The sequence below is a fragment of the Harpia harpyja genome, chromosome Z (assembly GCF_026419915.1).
Source record: "Harpia harpyja isolate bHarHar1 chromosome Z, bHarHar1 primary haplotype, whole genome shotgun sequence".
Taxonomy (NCBI): domain Eukaryota; kingdom Metazoa; phylum Chordata; class Aves; order Accipitriformes; family Accipitridae; genus Harpia; species Harpia harpyja.
In genome coordinates this window covers 6,007,323-6,023,788 of record NC_068969.1, presented here as the reverse complement: position 1 = coordinate 6,023,788, position 16,466 = coordinate 6,007,323, and the positions used below count along the sequence as shown (strand labels likewise).

Below are 16,466 nucleotides of genomic sequence, written 5' to 3'. Positions count from 1 at the left end.
CTGTCCTATACTGGGATTCACAAAATCTGGATTCAGATCCCTGCTGTGTGAAAAACTGCCGGCCTGACCTTGGGTGTATTATTGCTTACTCTGTTCCCTGCTGTTACGGTTGGAATAATATCCCTTTGCTGTCTTACAGACCATTGTAAGAGTACCTTATGTAGAGGATGTGGGGTACTCAGTTACTTCAGAAAGGACTGTGACTGTTCTATGGCTGTCTCTTCTTCAATTACATCCAGAAAGAGCAAAGAATGAGCCAACTTTTATGAAATCCGTCTCATCTGCTTCTTGGTGACAGAGCGCACCACTGCTGCAGCGTGATAAATCAGATTTGCTTTGCTGATTTCCAGTGCTGCCAGTGCAAAACCAAAGGATGTGGGAGTAAGCCAATTGGTACCAGCACTAGTTTTTCTGCAGCAAGCGCACCTCTGAGCATGATGAGAGCATGACGCACAGTCAAACCAGCCTGCTACAGAGTCCTGAGAAAGTGCATCCTGTTCACAAAAGCAACTGGTGCTTTTACAGTGCATGGGCATCAAATACATTGCTGTTGCAGACAGGTGGAGAGAAGTGCTGTCACATGTTTTGGTCTCCATTGTTTGTCTCTTTTATGTGGTTGATGTCAGAACTGTAGCTTTGTTTAAGCGGCAGCTTCAAGATCTAAAGATCTGCTTCATCGTCTCCCTTCACCAGCAAACCTGAATGGTCATTCTTCTGTGTCTTGCGTGCTCATCCTAGCATTTTGGGCAGAGTGGACATCAACACGTCATTTCAGTTGCAGCTACCCCGTCAGTGTTATGATGATAACCATGGCTACATAAGCAGCAAGGTTACCACAGGATAGAAGGCTTTAGAACAACTACATGTGAACAAACTGCTGCCTGGGGAGGAAGGGGCCTTGTCTCCATTAAGTATTTGCTCTGGGTTCAGCTTGCTTTGAAGGGCTACAGAAGTAGTCTCAGGCTTCATCCTTCCTTTTGTGACAGCTGGGATGTTCTGAGATCATCCTGTCCATAGCAGGGAACATCAGGAGACATTGCAGGGATTCTCAGCTCCCGGGCTGGAATTTGCAGCATGGCAAAGAAGAGTTTTCCATCTAAATATCTGGGGTCAAGAGGTACAGTGAGAAACTGAGGCACAACAAAGGAAGGGCCACTGCAGAGTCACAGGAAGAGCTCAAATGCTCTTAATGGCAGTTCTGGCAACCTAGCTCTAGCTGTACTTGTTCCTCCCTTTACTAGTTCTTTAAATAGTATAGCCATCCCAGCTGTCACGTGGGAGGATGATAGTGCCTCAAGAATAGGAAGGAGTTATTATTATTCCTTCCTGTTTGCATGAAGGAAGGATGGGAGAGTGTAGCCTGAGAAATGTTCAGTTTTGAGAGCCGCAGTCTTGAGATATGACATGAGGGTAGTTTTCACAGTTTGTGTTAGTGGCACAGCCATTACTAAACACGGCAGGACCTGGACGTATGCAAATGACAGATGTGATGGAGGACGAAGGGAGTGGTGAAGAAACCATTACATGAAGTTCATCTAGAGAAGGCAAGGTTCTTGAGAAGGGGTCTGTTAAAATGAAGCTGAGGTTTTAGGAGGGATGGCCTGCGCTGCCACATTCCTGCTTTGCCACTCTGAAGTAGAAGTGTGGGGCTGAGTCTCCATAAGGTGCAAGTTGTATATAGGAGGCAAACTGTGAGCATCTCTGCTTAATGTCTGTACTTCAGAGAGTGAATGGAGCCCCTTCTCCAGTGTGGATGGCTTTCTGGTGGACCACAGGTGATGGGCAAGCAACAGTGGACAGAGCACAGGACTCTGAGGAGCCTTGTTGATCAAGAGCAGAGCACTGCTCAGAGTGTGTCACAGAGATGCCACTTGCCCAAGTTTCTATAAACACCAGTTGTGCAGTTAGGTATGAGTATACAGGAGGCAGAACTCTGCTTCTAGTGGGATGTATTCAGCAATTCTTACATGGGAGATTTTGATTTCTGCTTTATGCTAGCTGCTGCCTATAGTTTTAGCTCCCCACCTGCTTCTTCTTCCTTTCTTGATGGTTAGCTCGTCTCCTGTGTTTTGTATATACGCTATAGCATGTGCAGAGTGGGGCATGCCCATCAGCTTGATAGCACAGTGCATACTGCAGTGGAATCCTTATCTGGCAGCCTGAGCTGCTGCAAGAGCTGCAGTACCTAGCAATGCTGGTAGGAGTGGCTTCTGCCATCAAAATCCTCACAGTTTATCTGAAATACTCATCCAAGACTGTCTAGAATGTGAAGACAGTTGCTAGGGTTGTTGAAAAAGGCCACATTGCTCTGTGACTTACCTGGGAGTGACCACCTCACCATACCTTTTCACTTTGAGCTTGCTGCTTCTCTGGAGTCCTTCTCTGAGCTTTGCAGTTCATGGTGTGTTTGTATTGCCATAGTGCTTAGAGGCTTTTCTCACAGGTTGCTCCCTCTCTCTCTAAGCTTTCAGTACTCTATTCCCCTGCCAGTACCTTGTTGTGTAACTCTCCCCCTGCCAATATTGTTTGCTTGCATGGATAAATTTCTTTATACTGGATAATTTGGAGTAACCTTGTGACTGAAAAATCCTAATCTAAAAGGCAGTTTAGTTTTGCATTGCCCTTCATGTGATTTTGCTGCTGATGGGATTTGCTGGGGTGGGAGTCATGGTGCTGGCATGTGCTCTCTTTGAGAAAAGCAGATTAAGATCATAGTTCGCTCAAACAAGGCTTCTTCATTTAATGTGTATGGGCAGCGGGCACTCAGGCTGAAAGTAGATTTTGTACTTTAACTTCCAGGTCAGTGAGTTTTTTGTCCCATTTGTGTCAGCAGACAGTAGCCCTTTGTTCAGCATCACAACTTCTTCCACCTCAGCAACGCGCAGGCACGCGTGCACACACACGCACGCATGTGATCCTGAACTGTGCAATAAACTCCACGGTAAGTTCCATAAACCCAGCAAATATATCATCTGTTCTGCTTCAGGGCTTGATTGTGTGCCCTATTGACCAGCAATAAAGCTAAGAGTATGGAGGTAGTTAGTTATTAATTTATTTTGGCTTTTCCATCCATCATTACCTATGTGGGAAAGAAAAGGGGCAAAAATACTTTGAGAGTGAAAATTTTGTCTTTGGAGAGGTGGCCTTTGTAACTTGCAAAAGTTGGATAATTTAATGAAATTAGTCAAGTATTAAATAAATTAAGTATTTAATTTAGTAATTAAGTAATTTTGTTACTAAGTAGGGCCAGAATTAAGGCCAGGTTAGGTCATGAGCATGAAAGGTCGTGAGTCATGAGCACAAAAATTAAAAGATGAACGCATCTGGATGAATGCCCTGTAGCCTGTTGTTGGTGTTCTGAACACAAAATAACTGCTTGAAATCCTGTCTTTGCAACGGTTGGTGCTTGCTGGCACCCTCCTCTACTAATGCAGAGTCTGTAAAAGCAAGAAGGGAGGCACCATCCCGCTGCTGATGGCATGCTTTTTCCTGAGCACCCCTCTAGAAGGTGTGGGTGCTTGCCAGTAGAGCCTCAAGCATCCTTTTATGGCTAGCGGTGTATGTCCCACAGGAGCATGACACTTCTCCCTCTCAAGGTCTGACCTGCTGCTTTTCTGCAGGCAGTGGGCAGGAGAGTGAAGGCAACCCAGTTTTTCCTTTCTCTTCTAATCTGGCAGTGCCTTACTCCTCCACCAAAGCTCTGCTCAGCCCTGGAGTGCTCTCACACCCAGCTGTGCCTGACCTCCCATAACCTCGCTGTTTGTGCTGTGGTTCCCTGCAAAATTCCCTTCATCCTGATCTGCTTGGACTTTGTCCCAAGCAAAAAATCCTGCTCAGGCTTCTCAGAATTAACGTGCATTAGCCTAACTCAGAATTGCTGTTTCCTGGGAAGTTCTGACACTGTAAAGCTTGTTTGGTTCCTGCCCGCCCCCCCCTTTTAATCAGATTTAAATAATTTATTTTTAAAATTTCCTATGAGAGCACTGTGTCCCAGATTTTGAGTTTTAGAAATGTTTTGCTCTGGGATTTCTGAATTTTTGTTTTGAGTTACATCCATTTTAAGTTGTTGTACTACTTATGCTTACTGCCAATTTGCTAAGTAAAGACTAGTAATAGGTCACAGTATGTATATTATATAAGAAAACATGGTAGTTAGTTACCTCTTTTTTTTTAAATTGATAAGAACAGCTGCTGCTTAATATGACTGAAACATCTTATCTTATTCTCTAGAACAACAAGTCCCTTGTTTGCAATGTAATGAAAATCTGGCACTGCCGTTGCAACACCCAGGAATGCCTTCATCTAGAAAAGCAGATAACGTTTTGTTCTGTACTAAGTAGCGATTCATCTTAATGATCTAAAAAGTAATAAAGTATTTCACTACTTCTGTCATGTTAGGGCAAGGTAATAACGATGCATGTGGGATAATAACCTCTAAGATAAAATATGTACAATTTGGAAGTTCTGAAATAGAGCTTCTGAACTGCCAGAAACAAAGCTGTTCCAAGTTGCTTTGGCAGGATTTTTTATCAAAATCAATGCTCTTTCAAAAACAATTTAAAAAAAAAATCTGTTCTTAAAAGAAGTTCTTCCCAAGAGGATGTTTTGATGGTGCTTTTCTACTAGCTGTCTTTCTGTCCCAGCAAAGGCACTCTGTTATGCTCCTTAGCACTGTGAGTAGAGAAGACTTAAGATGTTTCTCACTAGGACTTAAACTCAAGTCTCCATAGTGAAAGTCCTAAAAATTCCTTCATTGCAGAAGCTGCCCTTCTCTGGCTCCTGCGCTGCTTTTGTACTGCTTGTAACACATCATGTCAGGTGTGAAATAACTTTCCTTACCCTGAGGCAGAAGCATGCTGTCTTCCCTGCCCCTCACAGGGGGAAAGGACAGTGTGCTTTCACCGTTGGACCTCTTCCATGGAGACCTCCCTCCACGTGGAGGAAATGGCAAACATTGTCATGCCTGTTTCTCTTTTCCAAGGTGTTGCCCAAACAAGCAACACAAATGAGTTCCAAAAAAACCCAGGATGGCTTGAGCAGGGAAGATAGCCTGCATGACTGGGAGGCTGCAAAATTAATAGAGCCAGTTTCCTTTCCTGTCACGCTTTGCATTGGGATTTGATGACTAGTGAGTGGGCCTTTGCTGTTCTTGTGGAGGAAGGTGTTTCTGTGGTTACCTTTCAGCATTCGTCATTGCAGACGCTGGTGGGAAGCCACAGTTTGGGGAACCAAATTCCAGTGTGGCTCACAGCACAGATGAAGAGTTTATCAGTCTTAAATTAAGTTCATGCAGCTATTACACCATATAGTTAAAACAAACTGATACCGTAGAAGCAGCTTGCTTGTTTGTTTTAAGCAAACATGTTCAATTTGGGAATAGTATCCACAGTGGAGGAGTGGATCTGGGCTGTGGCATGGCAAAGGACTGCAGTGGCAATGGGGTTTATAAGTAGGATATTTTAATGGGAGTTGGTACACAATCCAGGCATCAATAGTTTTAAGATGTAACGTATCCCAGCAGAGAAGCATGAATCAGCAGTGTGCTGCCGAAACTGGTCTGCCCTTAGCAAGACATAGCTGCCATGTTCACCCCACTCCACTGATTTAAAGACTTCCTTTTTCTTTTTCTTAATAGTATCAGTGAAAGAAACTCTTACCTAACAGGGAGGGCTAAGCTCTCCAGAAATCAGAAATAAAGATGCTGACAGCTTTGTTGCAAATGCAGAGATAAGAAGATGAGGGACAGTTTTTGAGTTCATATAGAAAAAGCAGATTTCGTGAACTGATTTAGGCTGTGTGACCTTCATGCCATTATTACTGCAAGGATCTGGGAGCAGTGGCTGAGTGAAGACAGGGTATGAAGGCAGTTTCTGGAACCATGCCACTGAAATAGCACTGGACAAGTTCCCATGGGTGTGCTCCTCTGAATTTTATTTCCACAAGACAACAGATGTCCCCGCTTGCCCCAATTCACAGAATTAGATTGAGGGTTGGAAAATGGAAGAATGCTTTATTCCCCAGGCTAAGATCTGGGTTTAGCTATGTCCAAACTGATTCTCAATGCAAGTATGAAAATGCCTTTGCTTGTTCTTAAATAGTATTTTGTATGCCATTTTAGCCCTGGCTGGGTTTATACTGAAAGTCAATCTTTGAAAGGTTAGGCAAAAGGCTGTAATCTGGGAGACATCGTAGCTACGTGTATGACACTAGAAGCTACAGGGAAACCCCAGCGTAATGAAGTCAGCAGGAATTCTGCCCGTGAGCGTGGAAGTGGTGTTTCATTAGCAGGGAAGCCTGAGGAGAACTGGCCCATGTGAGGAAAAGAATGTTCCCATTGTTCATGGCAGGAGGGAAAGTTCAGTGGATGTATCTGGTCATTCTGAAAGGGTGGTTTGGCTGCATTTTAGAGCTCGCAAAGTCTAGTTAAGGGCTGTGTACTTCTGAGTAGGACAGAGGTCTAAGGTTTGGGGGCCTAAGGGAGGCTCTGTCCTTCTGTCACTGCTGACTGAGCCATAGAAGATCCCAGGTTGAAAGCCAGAGAGTCGGTGGTGTTCAGAAGAGCCTACCAACATGGGAAGGAGGCCCAGGAGGCATAGGATCAGGGGAGTCTTCTGTGGGAGTTTGCTTGTTTAAAAGTTGAGGAGCAGGGCAGTGTGACTGGTACCTGCAGTGTGGGTGGGAGAGCCCTACAGAAGCACAGAGAGCGCAGGACTGAGTGCTGGCACCAGCTTCGCACCGTGTGCGTCTTCAGCCGGTGTGGGAATGATGTGCACGAAGTCCTGGCAGGTGGGAGTAGAGGAGGGAATGAGCCGAGTGCTGAGGCGGCTGCTGGAGGCAGCAGAGGAACTTTGATAGCAATAGGAACATATGGTGGAGAAGTGTCACGGCTGATACGGTTGCGGGATAGTTTCAAGGAGACAGTCCTGCTACAAATAGGGAGGTTTAAAACCAAGATGCAGGAGTGTGCCAAGAACACTGTGTACGGTTCTGTCAGAAAAGTGTACTCATGCAGGAGCAGGTGCAGAACAGGGCTAGGAGGATGAGTAAGGGACAGAAAGCTTAGCAGATAAGAGGAAACTAAAAGCGATGAGTTTGTTTTGCCTAGGAAAACAAAGACTGGGAGAGGAATGTGATGTCTCTCTGTAAACACTTCATTGCTAAGTACATAATAGAGGGGAAGAAGAGGTCTTTATAATAAAGATCAATGCTGGCACAAGGACAAATTGGTACAAATTTGCTGTTAATAAACTTATCCTGAAAATTAGATTTTCAACAACTAGAGGAGTGAGATTGTGGAGCAGTCTCTCAAAAGGAGAAATGGAAACCAAAGGAGCTATGTAAAGAAGCCTGAGGAGCCTGTGGTAGCAAAGGGAGAGTAAATTAAATCTCTGAAAGTCTCATTTTATTTTATGCATGTTGATGCTATAGACAGCCTGACACAATAGTCTAGGCAGGAAGGCAAGTTGCAGTGGAAGGTGGAAGCAGCAGTCAACAGCCGTAATTAAGAATCGATAGCCGAGTTACAAGTCAGCTGCAGGAGATACGGAGTTTCAGGATAGCTGAGCTGTGCAGATATCCAGCTTTGGCTGTATCTAATGTTTAAGAACAGAGATTTCACCAAACTGACTAAGTTTAGAGCCTTTTCACAGCATCTTTTAGAAACAAAACTTGGACAGTAGGACTCTGTGCTAAATCTTCCTTCTCCACTTCCCAGTTGCTGCCATTTTCTGCTCCATTCTGGCACAGATCTACACTGTGGCTGTGGTAGGGTAGTTTTGTCTCTGTGCCCCTAATTCCTTGTTCGTAAAAGATTAGGATATGTTTTAGGACGTATTTTGAGAATGCCTCCAACTTTGCTGGAGACTTCCCAAGAGAGCCTTTTGGCATGAAATTGTAGAAGCAAGGTTAGCAAAGTTTAGCAGAGCTGCCTTTGTCAGAAGAGGTGCCAGGATCCTTTTGCAAACCAGCTTGTTGGTTTGCAACAAGCTTGAAATTGTGTTGGTAATTTTTGGATTAAGAGAAAATGAAGTAATTTCTTGAAAGTGTTTTGAAAATTACAGTGTTATCCTGGGTCAGAACTGAGGAACACTCACCTATAGGACAAGCTGAACTTTTCAGGCTAGAAAATGAGAGGAAAATGCAAATAGATAAGCAAAAAACCAACCAGCTAAAACAAGAACTTCAGACCTTGGTGGTGGTACAAAGAAAGGTGTTCCTGGAAATGGCAGTTCTTTGGAATTGGAATGAATTGAAGAATGCAAGAAGCAGGCAATAAATAGAAGATGTATCTGGACAAAAACATGAGGAATGAAAGAAGGGATAGTAGGGCAGGCAGAGCAAGTATCTTTTTTCAGCTCCTAATCAGACATGAGCATTCAAGGCAAAGAGAGACTTTACTTCCCATTCCTTCTGGCTGCAGACCTGGAGAGCATCAGAGATATATGGGAGAAAGCCAGAGGAGCATTATTGCCCATCTGAAGAAAAAAATCTGCTGCGTCTTTGAATTTTGCCACAATATCCATGGTGTAGCTCTGCTGAGTTTGGTTTTCTGTGCAGCATTTTCGTCTTACTAATGGGCTTTACTTATTTGGCCCCCAGCATTATCCTGACTTGTCAGTAAAACTAAGAAGAGCATTGGAAAATTGCCATTAATCAGTGGAGTCAATGCATTGGAGGGATAAAGTGAATATAAAAATTGCATTTCCCAGAGGAGGCTCTTACCCGATGATGTGAGAAGTCATAGGTTTTTCAGAAGTGGTCAGCTTCTCTTGCCTCCAGCTCATTCAAGCATCCTGTCCTTGCATTTTCAGGTGATCATGGGACCAGCAGGGAATTTTGGTAGGGAGAGGGGAAATCATGAGGGCCTGACACCAACGTGATCTAATGGTTGGCAAGGACAACAAGCCTAGTCCTCCTCTGCAGCCCAGCTTGACACCTATAGTCATTACGCAGGGGCTTGAGCTCTTAGCTTACTCCTTTTCAGTGCCTTTGGACCATTTGGCCTACTTAGGGAGAAGTTAACCATCCTGTGCACATGCTGATTTGGTACCTTGTTTTTATATTCTTCTTTTTGTGCACAGAAATGATGTGATTAAATCTAGGCCTCAGGGATGCATGACCTGCAGTTGCTATTGACTTTGAGGGATGTTTTTCCACATTTGACCTGACAGGTCAAGAGAGACAGGATTGAATCCTGATCTTACCTACTATAAATGAAGACAAAAGGTTGCTCAAAACTGTATTCTAACATAGCCTGTCTGGAAATGAGTGCAATCTTACCCTAAGTCTTCCCAGCAGCATCTTCCAATATTACAGATAAAAAATTTGATGGTCAGAGAAAGTTACTAGTAGACTGCACAATAAGCTAAGACTGTTTCATCAGCTGAAGGTTATAAAATGTAAATGATCTGAATTTGTTAATGGAATAATTCCTACAACATTATCTCACTCTTCTGAATATTTGGGGTGTTAAATATTCCAGATACCATTGTGATAAGGCTGAATTTCTGTCTGGTTTTCAGAAGTTAAAAGCTGTGGTTGGATTGTGCGAGACGTAGATCTGTAGTCTGCAGAAAAAAGGGATTTTCTTTCACTTTTCTTTTTCTGCAATATCTGAAAAATGGAGTTAGAGACTTATTATTCTCTAGAGACAAAAGTTTTGTCCTCAGTTGTCCAAACAATGCCTGTTCAGATATGACAAGAATATCTCTGTTCCAAGCTGTCTTAAGATGTTTGCCTGAGCAACATAGAAGCATTTGGAAGAAGCCTACCTACATGCTGAGTAGCTCACAATCTTCTCTCTTGGCAAATAGAAGAGGTGAATACAGCAAATGCTGCTCACTGAGAAGCTGAAAGCCTCAAGAAACCATAACCAAGATTAATTTATCTCCTGAGATCTTCAAAAAATTCTTTTGTACTTTCTGTCAATTTAACATAGATGATAGTCTGTACAGGGGATAGTCAAAACGAATTCCTGTATTTCCCTCCATTTGTTTTCCTTTCTTCCTTTGCCACTCCATTTTTTCTCTTCTTTCCCTCACAGCTTAAATGAAATCAAATAAGGTGCTTGGTAAGTGTTGTACTGTTTTAATTCCTTTTCTTTGTAACTCTATTAGTTAATGTAAGAAACTTTCGCACATTAGGCAGCTATTTTTTATTGTATTAGTTCCAGCAAAACAGCAGTAACAGAAACAAAAGGCTCAAATCTCATTTGCCTTGCCTTTTTCTTATTGCTTACTCCAAACCAGAGCAGTGGATGTAATTGCAGTGGATGTAAAAGAGGAGTGAAAGAATTCTGAAAAATGAGTAGTTGTAAACTTGCGAGTTTTGCCCTGAGGGCATGCTCAGTTTTGAAACTTTTATTTTTGTAAGGTGTTTGAGCTTAGAACAGTGGGTCCTCAAGAGTTTCTGTATTCCTATAAATCGTATTGAGAATCGGTCTCAGCTATGGACATTCCAGAATGGCAGTGCCCTCAGAATAATGGAAATGTTTAGAAAATGTTTGCTGTGTCTTTTTACCTTGTGACACTGCCACATCTCCTTCCTGTACGAGTTAGCCATAAAATCATGTTTAGCCTGGTGTACACAACCACAAGGGCTGCCCTACGGCCTTGAGAGCTTGTAAAAGCAAACAGTGGGTGTCAAACCCCACCCTCTATTGGATGGAAAAGCAGAAATCCATGGAGAAACCCAAGCAGACTTCTCCAATAAGAAAAGAAAGTTGAATGGTATTTGCTAGTTAGCAGAGGTGGCTGGGTTGAAAGAAATTACAAGGCGTTTTTTCTAATTGGGGGGTCTTTTTTCCACACAGAAAGGCAGTCCTGCTTATCCTGTCAGAATGACATGCTCAGCACCTCCCTCAACCTGAGTTTCAGTCTTTCTACTTACTTCTGCCAGTGGTGAGGGTCATTGCAAACATATTCTTCTTGAACCTGCTCAGCTCTTGTTGCATTAGCTTCAGTCTGACAATAAGTAATGAAGGGTGGAGTATGTGAATCCCAAAGAGTTTGTTCATAAATTCAGACTGAAGAAATTGGTTGAGTTTGGAGTGTGTTGCACAAGATGTTTTGAAAAACCCAGCCACAATTTCCCTGTAATCGGAATGCTCCTATTCATGATTGTCGAGATTTTTCCATTACAAGGATAAAATCCCTGCACTGAATAATGAAAGGTCTTTATCCTAGAAGTTACATTCCCCTCTTGTGGCTCACTTAGGACATTAGTGCAACTCTGATATAAAGGACACCCCATCTCCTGTCCTATCCTCCTACCAGCTGTTCCTGTCTCCACAATTAGCTTGGCAGCTGGGGTCGTTTTTTGTGCCAGTGCAGCCTGTTCGCTCGCACTGAGGTTTCTTGCTGCCATGAATAAAACGAGCTCTGCCATCATCCATAAGGCATTAGGAGCCTGGTGCTGCTTCTGCTTTGCAGAATTCCAACACCTGGTGGACTGGACCTTGCCGCCTTCTCTGAAAGACAAGTCAGCTACATGGGATTTATAAATACCCTTCTGTACAGCGGATGGGGAACGTGGCAGGACGGAACTTGGCACATCCCTGTGACTTCGTTCAGATTCAAGTGATGTCAGCCTGTTCTTGAAGTATGTCAGTTATAATCAGTGCCATGGCATCATATCTTGTACCACTTTGTCTAGAAATATCTGAGGGGGCAAATCTTGGTCATTTTGGATGCAGAGGACCTCCCATGCTCAGTTCAATCACTGCTTACAGTCTCATTGTGAGGATGCAGCAGATCAAAAGAAGGAGCAGATGGCATTAGAAGGTGGATTAATAAAACGAGGAAGAAGGCTGCAGGCAGTGGGGATTACCCCCATCTTTCCCTTTTCCTGGCTAGGCGTGGGCTTCTACAGTCTTTGTAATGCAGAGCTCAGTGCCTAGCTGAGAAGTATCGTCCAACTACTGAAGTAGATGTAGTTTTTAATATCCACTTCTCTATCTAGGATTATGGACAATGACACTCCTTTTTAACATCTGAATGCAAGGGAGTCCGCATTCTGTGCTGTCTGCTGCCCAAAGGTTAGATTTGAATGTAGCTGAACAGTCAGGGAGGAGGACGAACAGATGTTTGTGTGATGCTGAAGTCTCTGTTCAAGGCAGTAGTGCCAGACTCTGGAGAGGAAATCCACTTGAGGAAGCTACTAACATGATGTAATGCTCTCAGAAAAACCTACACAAATCAGGAACTACGCTAGCCTCAGTGTTGTGTTTTTCAGTCTGACTCCTCCGTGCTGCTGTTGACCAGGAGGAGCAATGCTAAACACTCCCTGCAGGTGACGAGGCATTTGCCTTTCATTTCACTGAGTCAGGGTAAGGGATATCATACAGAGACAGGACATCATCTAGTAAAAGTTAAGTTTAGCTGCAAATATCATGGCACATCACAGTGATATTTGTGTGAGGTGCTTCTCTTCTAACCTGTTACTATGAAGGTGTAGTGCTTCTTGTTTTAACCACTTTTCTGAAGTGCTTACACCTTCATCGTGCTTGAGCCATTCGCATTGACACCTGTTGGAAGTATCTGAAATGCAAACTGACCTGTTACACAACCTTGGTCTACAACACACCTGTAATTTTCCACCTTAAATCCTAATACTGCTGGGAGGGGTTAATGGTAGTGTGACTCATGCCAAGTGACTCATGACCTGCCTGCTGCCTGCCTAGCTCTGATAAAAGCTCTGCAAAGAGGGTTCAGAGGATCACTTGCTCTGATCATACCAGCTCATGTGGGTGCTTGTCTCCAAACTCCTGTCTCTGCTGGCAGGCATCTTATTTGAAGTTGACAGCTCACGGGCTTTTCAGTGACTTTAGCAGAAGGATATCCAAGAGCTGTATTTATGATGTAACATATTGTGTCACGGGTTGAGGAACATCAAAAAGTTTGGGATTTTTTTTCATTCTGTTTGAAGTGACAACAAAACCAATGACCAGATATTTGAAAATACTCTGGTTCTTGAGCCTGTGTCTGTTGGGTTCTGCCATCACTCTGTGCTGAGCTTGGTGCATGTTAGGGATAGATGACCTCTGGGAAGTATTTAAGTGATTGGGTTGATAACTGGGGGATACCTGTGAAAAAGGGCCTTTTTACCTGGCCGGTGAGGGCTGCTAAATATTTGCCCTTCATGCAGGTGTTGGTCATAACCAGGCAGGTGTTAGGTGTAAGTCAGGAGTGTGTCTCCTGCAGAGAGCACGTGGAGCAGCTTGGGCACAGGTCTGTGTTTGCAGTAGTGCTTCTTTATATCTCTTTGGCAGAGTAAAGGTGTCTCAAAGTAGGCATGAATTAATTTTTCATCTGTTTGACCTTCTTTCCTCACCGGTGGACTGGTAGAGAGGCACTGTGATGTGAGGATGAAGCAAATTGATCAGTTCTGGTCAGCATGATGGTGGTGATGAGGCTGCAACAGTGTGCTGACAAAATGGTGCTGTACTAACTTTGTGTTGATTTCTTCCAAACGCTAGCACTGCTTGTTCCCATGCAAGCAAGGAAGGAAGAAGTGGGGACCAGTGCTTAATGTTCATTTTCAGTGTTACAGTTAATTGCAGAGCTCTCTGAGAAGTGAATATATTCCCTTTCCTAGTGTTCCCCCCTCTGTTAAACTAACCATAGGTGAAAGCATTGGCTTCCCAAGATAACTGTATCAGCACAAGGTCATTTTTGTTTCGTTTCACTGTTCCATGTGTATTAAAAGGAAACAAATCCAGCCTTACTTGTGTGCCTGAAAGATGAGGCTTAAATATAGTTCTCACTCCTTTCTTCAGAAAGGAGAGTCAGACCAACCCTGATAGCCTTTGAAAACTTAATATGTAAAAATATGTAAACAAGAAAAGGTTTTATGTAGTTCTGCACAAGAAATGGAGAAATAACCATAGTCCTTAAAAATGCTGGGAGAGAAAATTATTTTTCACAGAATTGGAAACATTTAATTTGATTAAAAAGGCCATTCTTTAAGGCAAAGTTCTGATTTTTTTTTTGAATTGAATTGATTCCATATTATTGCTAATTTGTGGTTTGAACAGCACATTATGCATTACACTTAACTAAGATGGTTATTGCAGCTTAGATCACTCAGAGCTCTGCTTATCTGTATGTAATATCTGTACATCAGCTTGGTTCAGACTTGCAGCAGGCATTTATGTTTATTTGATAGCTGAGATCAACTCTTTATTCTTTGATCTAATAAGAGATATAGAAGAGAAAAGATAGCATGTAAATTAATAATATCCTCAGTACAGCTTTTATATAACAAAAATTGTACAATGTACACAGTGATCCAGTTTATAGTGGAGCATGAAAATGGCCTGTGCCGAAAGCTTTCAGAAAGGAAAAGTATCTGTAAGAGAAAGTAAACGCTTACCAGGATTGTATGACAAAGTTACCAATTTCACTTGTGTAGCAGTGGAATGACAATATAAACAGCCATTTCTTTTCTTTGAACAGTGTTGCTGGGTTTTAACAGATGAGTACGTTTTGTTTGGAAGGGTAGTCCCAGGTTTCAAGTAATATCTCAGACATCAGTGTTAAAGTGAGGACCTCTGAGCTGTTTATTTCCTGTCTCAGTTCAGATTAAATAGTGTGGCCCCATAAACGTGGGCAGGCTCAATCTTGTGCTCTGTAAATTAGCAGTGCTGGGAGTTAGTATCACTCACAAAAATGTTTATAGTCCTCATATGGTTTTATGGTGTTTGAGTTTTGTTACTTGAAGGATGCACCGAGATGTAAAACCAGGAGGACTTTACATCACGTTTATTTCCCAAGTGCCTCTTTGTGCTACAGGCTGCTATATATTCAGTGGTTTTGATGCCTGAAGGACACTAGTGAAACTCCTCCCCACCAAGTGATCCAACTGTGGCCTGAGCCCCTCCTGTTTTTCGCTTCTGTATGTACCAGCACCTGCTCTCCATGTTATTTTCTCACCAGAGGCACCTGTAGATAAACTGTGGCTCTGTTTGAGCATTGGAGTCATGTTTACAGGGTGTGGATTGAACAGGGAAATAAGGAAAGACAAGGCACCTGAGCAGTACTGTGCAGTGAGGCTCATTGAACTGTCATAAAAATGGGGAAAACGTCTGTATTTTCTGAGGTTGATCAGCCTCCACAACAGTAGACAGCAGAGACCCTCTGCTGACATCGGGAAGCTGTGTCATGCACAAAGGCCTTTGTGGTGGCACTAACTGTACCTGCCAGTGAACCGCACGGCCTGTCTCGGTGTGCCAGTGTGCGGGGACCACAGCTCTGAGCGGAGGAGTCCAGTCTTCACACTGCCAAGTACAGTTTATCCTCTTAGGATTTCATCAGGCACAGCGGGGACAGAATGAAGGGGAAGGGAAGGTTGGGGGTATGGTTCCAGAAGCATTGCAACTCCTTTTTTACAGCACACCAGCAGGTTCTCACCTTTGGGGTGGCAACAGTTCCTGGTTCCCACTGAGTTCCTGCAAGGTTAGGAGCTGCTGCCTCACCCAGAAACAAGTGTTTCATTCTTTCCACTTCTTTGAGGAAGAAGCAAGAAAAGAGTGTGCTGGATTTCAAAATGGGGCAGTAGCTGTTGTCTGTATCATATAGCAAATTGCAGTTTAAGAACCCCCTACCTCCCAGTCCAGGGGGATTTATGAGCTCTAGAAAATGCAGAAGCAGGCAGTAAAGAAGGAGCTGCTGAAAATGGGCTCAGCTGCCAAGGAGAAAGGAGCAGAAAGAGGGTTAAAAAGATTTTTTGACTAACAGGCCAGGTAGATCAAGCCCTTTGCCTCTGATCCTTGAAGGGACAGCAGAATAAACTTGGTGGAGTCATAGAATACAAGCGTACAAACCTAAGTGCTGGATCCTCCAGCAGAGCAATCTGGGCACTGACAAATGAATGTAAGTCAGATTCAGGTGGAATGTATCTTCCTGTCACCATTGACTGTCAAAGAAGCTCCTGTTCTAAGAATTTCAGTTAGATGTCTGCATTTAGCTGGGTCAATATAGGCAGCAAGGGCCTATACTAGTCTTGTGCTGAATTAGTTTAAAAAAAAAAAAGGGGGGGGGGGGAAGTCTGATGTGTTGTTCAGTGAATCAGTTTTTCCTGGAAGAAGATATTCCCAAAGAGTGAGATTAACTATTTTTTGCTTTTTTTAAACCAGTTTCAATGGTGTGAATGGAGCCAAAGTGGTGCACAAGTCTGGGCAGAATCCTCTATTGGCTGTGAATTTCAGTCAAGGTAAGTCGCTCCCCTGCTTTAAGATTGTTACGCTATCAGTGTCGTGCTTTATGCCCTGTGGTAACAGTGTAAAACCTGCAGTGCTGGGGGAGAGAGAATGACACTCTTTTTTGCCTTTTCTATTCTGATGGGCCCAGCAGGCCTAAGATAGCTTGGGTTACTAACCAAATGAAACACAGCCTTTGGGGTGAGCTCTGGCAGGTGGAAATCGCTGAGACTATTTCTAATGTGATGTATGGTGGGTACCCAGCTCCTGC

General features: G+C 43.3%; 1 protein-coding gene across 1 annotated transcript in view; it reads left to right on the top strand.

Annotated features, from left to right (window-relative positions):
* HEMK1 (HemK methyltransferase family member 1) overlaps nt 1–16,466 on the top strand; it is a 106,752-nt gene that overhangs the window by 39,485 nt on the left and 50,801 nt on the right. Inside the window, exon 12 of the transcript XR_008233478.1 lies at nt 16,133–16,209. The gene's annotated coding sequence lies outside the window, so the exon portion shown is untranslated. The remainder of the gene's footprint in view (nt 1–16,132; nt 16,210–16,466) is intronic.